Source organism: Gastrolobium bilobum, unplaced genomic scaffold, assembly GCF_033153095.1.
Source record: "Gastrolobium bilobum isolate Gb01-03AN ecotype WA unplaced genomic scaffold, APGP_CSIRO_Gbil_v1 utg53787, whole genome shotgun sequence".
Classification (NCBI taxonomy): domain Eukaryota; kingdom Viridiplantae; phylum Streptophyta; class Magnoliopsida; order Fabales; family Fabaceae; genus Gastrolobium; species Gastrolobium bilobum.
The window spans coordinates 123,055-130,696 of record NW_026895466.1 but is presented as its reverse complement, the minus strand read 5'-3'; the positions used below and the strand labels follow the sequence as shown (position 1 = coordinate 130,696).

Here is a 7,642-nt window from a genome sequence, read left to right as displayed (position 1 = left end):
GACCGTAACCGTAAACTCTTGCGGAAGACTTATTTAAAATATTTTTTATAACTTACATTACTTATCATAAGTTACTAAGGGGTTCCCATAAACCTACTTAGCCAATTTCCAATCTTTACGTTTTTACCAATTCGGACATGTTTCACCCTTAATTTTTCTGCGACCACACCGTTCGCAACCAAACTCTCTTATCAGATTATATCTTTGTCTTACTTAATTCCCTTTTCAACAAGCTATCATACGCTCAATTCGGAGCTCATTTGCTCCGATTATCGTCGTTAGAAGTTGGATAAGCAAATAGCCAAACAACCCCAAAAACAGCCCCAAACCACACACATTACTCGAATTACTGCACTCAATCCACTCATCCATTTGCTCTCACATTTTTATCCTACAAACTAGACATCTCAAACTTCATTTTTATATATCACACGCTTAATTTGACTGAGAAACGAAGCGGGAATTAATTTCCCAAATCCGGTCCAGAATCTGCCTCAGGTGCAGTGGCACATGAGCAGTCCGTGTTTCTCCATTTTTTTCAGGCCGAAGATCAACCCAGATTTTCCTCAAATTTTGACACAAGGTAGAGGACATCTCAACCTTCAAAATGACGTATGGAACGTCCCTATTGGACCTCTATGGAGGGAGATATGCTCTCTCGAAGTTCGCCTAAAATCTGCCAATTCTACAGAAAATTCGCCAGAGTTTCCTTTGTTTTTCCAATAATCCCAAATTTGTAAAAATCATTTAAACCTCAAATGTACCTAATAATCACATGATAATACAGTAATAATCCAATGGGTGGCACACACAAGGACCAACAACGCCTTGAGGCACTTACAACCCAATCCAGTTTATAGTTATTAGGCATATAGTTCATATTAATCATCATTAAGTAGTTGCAATCACTAATACCTTTTTCATGCATATTTTCATCATACATGTAATCATACCCTAAAATAGGCCTAAGGCCCTTCCATCATAAATAGTCATGCATCAATACGATTACAATATTGCTTTACATCTTACAACTTGAAACTTAAACTTAAACTTACATTCTTCCAATATTACAACTTAAATTCAAATGACAACATAACCAAATACATAACTACTAGACTTAGGCAAAATGACATGAACAAATATGCTAATGAAGCTCATCCCACATACATATGAGATGTTCATGCCCTAAGTCTAGCCTAGGCCACACGGCCAACAAAATGCAAATTATGAAGCACTCCACTGCTCACTCTGCGGGCCTCTTGCCCGCTGCTCCGGCTCCACTGCTACCTCCTGAAATAAATGCCCCGAGACGGGGTGAGATATACGAATATATCTCAGTAACCAAGAGGTTCTGGAGAAAACTCCACCCAATGGTTCACTTCGATGCATATCAATAGAATAAAACAACAACTTTGAAAACAGGATAAAACAAGGGATTTAGAGAAATGAGGAATATAAAGATACAAACTACGACGATACGGGATGGTAACCCCAATTCCACGTACGCCCTGGGCATATATAAGCCTATGGGTATCATCCAAGGTGTGTTCACAGAAACCACAACCATGATGCCCAAACCATCCAAAATGCCAAAGACATTCCTAGTGTGCTCCTACCCGGATCACACACCATGACACGCAGTCAACTGGAACTCCCTCCTGGAGACCTATCCAGCGGAAGTCCGAAACTGCCCGAAGGCTAATAAAACTGTCTACTGGCCAGAGACTCGATACATAAGTACCCATAGCAATAATGCATGCATGCTCATGTGTTCTATACTATTCATACACACTTCCTACCGTTGCCATCAACTGGCAAGGTGGAACAGAAAAGGGGAACAAGCCCCAGTACCAAGAGGTTACCTCAATATGTTACTCCACTTAGCTCCACAGCAGCTTAAGTTCCAAGTTTGTTACTCAACAGAACGCCTACACATAGGACGTTCCCAATTACTCAAAACTCATACGAATGCATGCAATTTACAACAATACAAGCATGATTCAACCACTTACCTCAATCCCACTTGGTCCAGGACCAAGGGCAATCCACCGACTCACGGTTCGGTGTTCAAATTGACGTACGACAACCTACAGTAACCATGTACGAATAGTCAGCACACGGCAATTCCATCAAAATACGAAAAACGTCAAATTTCACTCCTACACCTTGTAGGTTCGGCCTCTTAACGCTTATTTCACAAATTATTTTTCTAAATTTTCTTTCTCATTTTATTATACTTCCACAGGTTGCCAAAAGGCCATACCAAGTGCCATTTTTCACTTTACGTCTTTTAAACAATGTTTTGCCTAATATTTTACTCTAGGATCCTTTATGGCAATTAACATCTTCAATCATTTTTCATTGATTCTACAACCTTTAAACCACCACACAACATCTAAGTACCATTTAGCACATCATACATCACTCAAATAATTTCCAACAACATCCATTCCTTAATTTCCCTTTAAAGGCCGAATTGCACCTAATCCGTTCCAAGGAATTTTCACCCAATTTTAACCATTCCACACCTCATACAATCCCATTATATCAACATATAATCATACAACAACTCACCAATACAATCCTAACACATTTTCAAAATTCAAAGTCATGACATCCTCAAAATTTTCTAAGTTACAAAACCATATTTTTCACCAATAATTTTTCATGGCATTTCTAGCTCTAACACATCATTCTAAGACATTATCATCTAATACACATTTTTTATTTGAGCTCTCTAACATCACAAATCAAACAAGCCCTCTTTAGGGTTCATAAACAAATTCGAAAATAAATCTTCAAATCAATCCATGAGGGGTGTTGAAACTTACCCACAATTACGTCACAAGACTCCTCCTAGAACTCCACAAGCAATGGCTCAAGAAATCAACTCCAAAATCACAAAAATCCTAAGAATTTTGTGGCTGTATATGGCTCTTTTCTCACCATAGAGAGGGTTTCAAGGGAAACTAATCGGTGGAACGGGTTCGGATGGTGATTTCCATCGAATTTCAAGACAAGAATCGTCCGATTCGGTTAAGAATTGATGAAGTTATGAAGAAATCAAACAAAACAAATAAAAAAAACGAAAATGGAAGGGGGAGGCTGATCCACGGGGAAGAAAGGAGAAGAGGAGAGAGAATATGTCATGTAAATGTGACTTTTAAGTCACTTAAGCCATAGGTGGGTCCTACACGCGATTTAACTTTAATCAATCACTAATTTCAACCACAAATTCCTTACCTATGTATTTTTCTCGTTCATGTCATATTTTTGTTTCCTAAAAATACTGATAAAAATTTCACGCTTATCGGTACAATTATACCGCAGCATTTTTACACTGGAAAAATCACTATTCATCGATTTTTCCCAAATTTGCCTATCCACTCGATTTTTCGTTCTGAATCCATTTCCAGGGTTCTTTTTATCATCTGAGACCTTCTACTCAATTTTATCTTCCTAGGGTTGTGTGCATGGCTAATTACTGTTTTGCCCTTTCTTTGTATTTTGGCCTTATACTCAGGATTTTCACTAATCCTTCTCTTTAATTCTCATTTAATATTTTAATATTTAGACTTAGAAATGTGAGGTGTTATAAAACCTGTCTCAGCCATCGCTTGCATGCTTGCCAGGTTTCAAAATTTTGTTTATATATGGAAGACTACTTCCTGACAAGTGGTGTGGTTGTTGTTGTTGTTGTTGCTAGAAAGCATAAGTGTTGGTTTCAGTTGGGTTTCTTAATTAGTAGGAAAAGCCAAAGCCAAATAGGGAGTTCATTTTCAATTGGATTTTTTGGTGGCTGACACACTGGGACGTGGCTGGGCCAGGACCGCGTCAGAGCTGCAGCAGACACACTGAGACGCGGTTGTCCTTCTATCACGTTCCATCTACACGGGTTGCAGGAAAAGCGTTTGCAAAGAAGCCGCGTCTAAAAACGTTCACACACCTGTCGCGTCGTCATGCATTATTTTGGTATGTCATTCCACCGTGAAATTATTCCGGTAATTCATTTTAATAAACATTGTACTAGGGTCAAAAGGCCTAATTTAGGGGTTGCAAAATATGTCGGTCGGATTTGTGTTTCTAATTGTCCAATCATGACATGTTTTTAATAATAGTTTAAAAATTAAAACCCAGACTCGACAAGCCACAAGCCGCAAGTCATATGATTTGACTCATAAAAATTGAAAATTTTGATATTTTCAAAAAAAAAAACTTGAATAAAACATGCAGGTTGACCCGTGACCCGTAACAGCATATGTCAAAATCATCAAAAAATTTATCTTTTTTATTTTTTTGACAAAATAAAAATTATGGGTTAACACGTGGGTCAATCCATAACACGACGTGATAATAATTTATATCATTTACCTAAATTCGTACATGACCTATTTTATCCCACGGGTTGACATGACTCACATTTTGACATGTCATATTACAAGTCAACCTGTGGATCATGACACCTTTTACCACCTCTAGAACCTACACATTTCTTTATCTTTTCAATCAAGCCAAGTTCGTTCTACCCACCTATATTTCATAATTTAGTTTTCTTACTGCTCGTTGTTACACTTTTAGAATGTAATTTGATTTTGAATTTATTTCCAATTTTTCCATAGCTTAAAGTTCGAGCCAACCATTTGTAAGGTTATTTTTTCGAAATCTAATTAGGGGCATTTGCTAGTCAAAAAGTAGAAAAGGAAATTTGTTTCTTGAGTAAGTGAACTATATTGATCTGACGATGATAAAGGAGACAGTGGTATGGGCCAAAATTCTTGAGAGTCATTGTTTTAGCTGAGATTGAATGGGTGAGGTGTTTTAGGTTTGGTTATGACAATGGTAGGTAGAGCTGGCAAAATGGGCCCAACTCGCCGGGCCGGCCCGCCCCGCCCACCAAACGGGGCGGGGCAGGCTGAGTTTTTCAAACCCGCTGCCCGCCAGCCCACCCGGGCTGATTTTTTTTTTTTTAAATTCTAGTGTAAAATATCATGGGCTTGGCGGGCTGAGATATCTAGCCCACCTTCAAAGGCGGGGCAAGGGAGGCTGATGGCGGGCTGGGGCCCGCTTTGCCACCTCTAATGGTAGGAATTTGGCAGAATAACAACAAGCTTATATAATGGAGAAGATGATCTATTTGCTGAGGATGATTCCTCTATTTGTAGGATAAGAAAGATTCATTCTTAGCAAGGGAAGGGTGTTGCCATAATTGTTTCATCCTTAGAGGTCGCACTAACATGTAAAGATCATGTGTGCGTGGAAAGTGTGAGAGGGCAAATGTATTGGGGAGTCATATACTCCATGTGCTAAGTGATTGGGGCCTTGTTGGGTTGCTTTTTGGGGTTGCTAGGCAAGGTCATATGACCAATCCAAAATAGAAGCCCTTAGCTTGTTAGTCTGCGAAGCCAGAATGCTAAGGTGTCTAAAGAGTGTTCCGGCCTGGGGATGTTATGCTTGTGTTGGGAGGATATTATTCTTATCACTTTCTGAATTTGGATGCGCGTCCACCGAACTATAGTTAAATGTATGCTCAGATTGGTTATCCAGGAAGCCAAGCCTAGTGTGTACTTTCCATTCTATGCTTTTCTACCGTATCTTTTCAATTGAGGCAAAAATGACTTTTTCTCTAAGATGTGGCCATGTGGTGCTTAGTGAGTGGTTCGTGCGCACCGAAAGGATGTGTCTGTAATGATGTTGCTACATGACAGTTACAACAACTTTTAGGAATGTTAGAAAGGACTTCCTTGCCCTTGCCTTATTTTACTAATTTGCCCCTTAGCTTTGTTCAACTTTTCCACGTTCTCCCTTGGTTTTTTGGTCCTCTCTTTTGTGCACCCTCTCATCTTCTAGTGTTTAAACTTCTTCCATTCTTTAGAGTTTCAAAGTTTCAACCTTTCCTTTTACCCTTTTTTCTTGATGCTTTTGAGTTCTTATCCTCTTTTGCTTTAATTTCCCCCATTGACCTTCTTGTTGCAGCATTTTTCTTCTATAGTAAGGGCCACTTTACGCTTGTCCTCTGTGCACTTCTTTAAGCGTCTCAATTGGTGACTATGAAAACTTTTCTCCAAGCTCCTTGCTTTCTTACTAAGGTATTATTCCTTACCTTATTTTCTGTTTGTCTATCCTTAGATTCTTCTCTTCTTCCTCTACCTTCGTATTTTGAATTGATTGTCCTGAAAGGTCTTCCCTTTCTGGGTTTATTGTTTTGTCTACTTAATTGTTGTTAAAAAAATGAGTGGAAGATGTAGGTCCTCTAGGAATTCTTGCCAACGCCTTACCAAGGTAGTTATCACTGCCATGCTCCATCGATAGGTAGGCATAATGTTATTAACCAAGGAACATTACCTACATATTTTGAACTCTTGTCATATATGTATACTATATAGAAGAGTTGGAATGTAAGTCTTACTAAAATTAACTTTATTATAGAATATCCAAATACAAACAATTAAATAAACATACGGTATTAACTAACCCTTACAAAATACAAATTGTTAGGAATGTGGCTTCCATACTCAAGAGGGAGGTGAATTGTGTATTACAAAAAATTTTAAAAGCCTCATTCTTGTTTCTAAATTATCATTTCAAGCAAACTTTGAAATACGAAAAGCTAATCAATACATTAATACAATCCATAACTTATAATGTATCGTAATCATAGAACCTATATTAGCAGATACAAGATATAGAAGAAACATTAAAGTGTTAGAAATTAAGAGTTTAGAATTTAGAGAATTGCAAACACAATATATCCTAGTTCAGTCACCACCACATGTACGTTTAGACTGAAGTCGAACAATCAATTCTTTTACTATCAATCAAGCTTTACTGATACTTGACAAACCACTACAATCTCCAAGCTTTATGGGTCCTTGGTGACTTTACAACAATCTCCAATTTTTCGAGTGCTTGGATACCTTACTACCGTTCCCTAAATTTTCCTAGGCAATGGGCTACTTCTCAATGTCTTAGGATCTCACTACCCTTTAACTTAAGAATACAATCAAGAATGATTTGAATAAGGATTTACACTCTCAAGGTGTGGATAATACAAGTTGAAGCACTATGAGTGTATGAATTTTCAAAACATAAGCTCAAATATGCTTAATCTTTGAAAGATATAAAAGAATATGCAAATGATAGTGTAAAAGCTCACAAATTATCCTTAAGATGTGTAACAAATAACAATGATGATCAAACTTATTTGGAGACATAAGGAATGTGTTTATAGTGATTTTTTTCCAAAACTAGTTGTTTATGACCGTTTATAGCCATTGTAGGCTTACTGGCTAGTAGAATTCGAATCATTTTTGTAAGGGATTTGAATCCTTGCTTCTGGGAACAAGGAATTTAATTCCTTTCAAGAGGGATTTGAATCCTCCCTCGACAACAGGTAGAAAATTATAAAAAATACATTTTGTTTACTCTTTGTTTCACTTTCAAATGGTTCTTAACATTATAGGAACAATAATTGACTCTTAGAAAGATATTTATAAGGCTAAAACATGTTCAAAACATGGAATAAGCATGTTTAAATCATTTTCCAAACCCTATTGACTATTATGCATGAATTTCATAAATAAAAACCAATTTGATTCAAAAAATTGCTTCATGCACATTCTTGGCTCTTATAAAAAGGACTATA

The 7,642-nt window shown here is 37.4% G+C and overlaps 1 long non-coding RNA gene across 1 annotated transcript; it reads right to left on the bottom strand.

Annotated features, from left to right (window-relative positions):
• Nucleotides 1-1,139: 1,139 nt before the first annotated feature.
• Nucleotides 1,140-3,110, bottom strand: LOC133313225 (uncharacterized). Its single transcript, XR_009751791.1, has 4 exons — nucleotides 2,832-3,110; nucleotides 2,013-2,087; nucleotides 1,863-1,928; nucleotides 1,140-1,290 (listed from the first exon to the last, which is right to left on the bottom strand). It is a non-coding gene; the product is annotated as an uncharacterized LOC133313225 (long non-coding RNA).
• Between the last annotated feature and the right edge of the window lie 4,532 nt (nucleotides 3,111-7,642).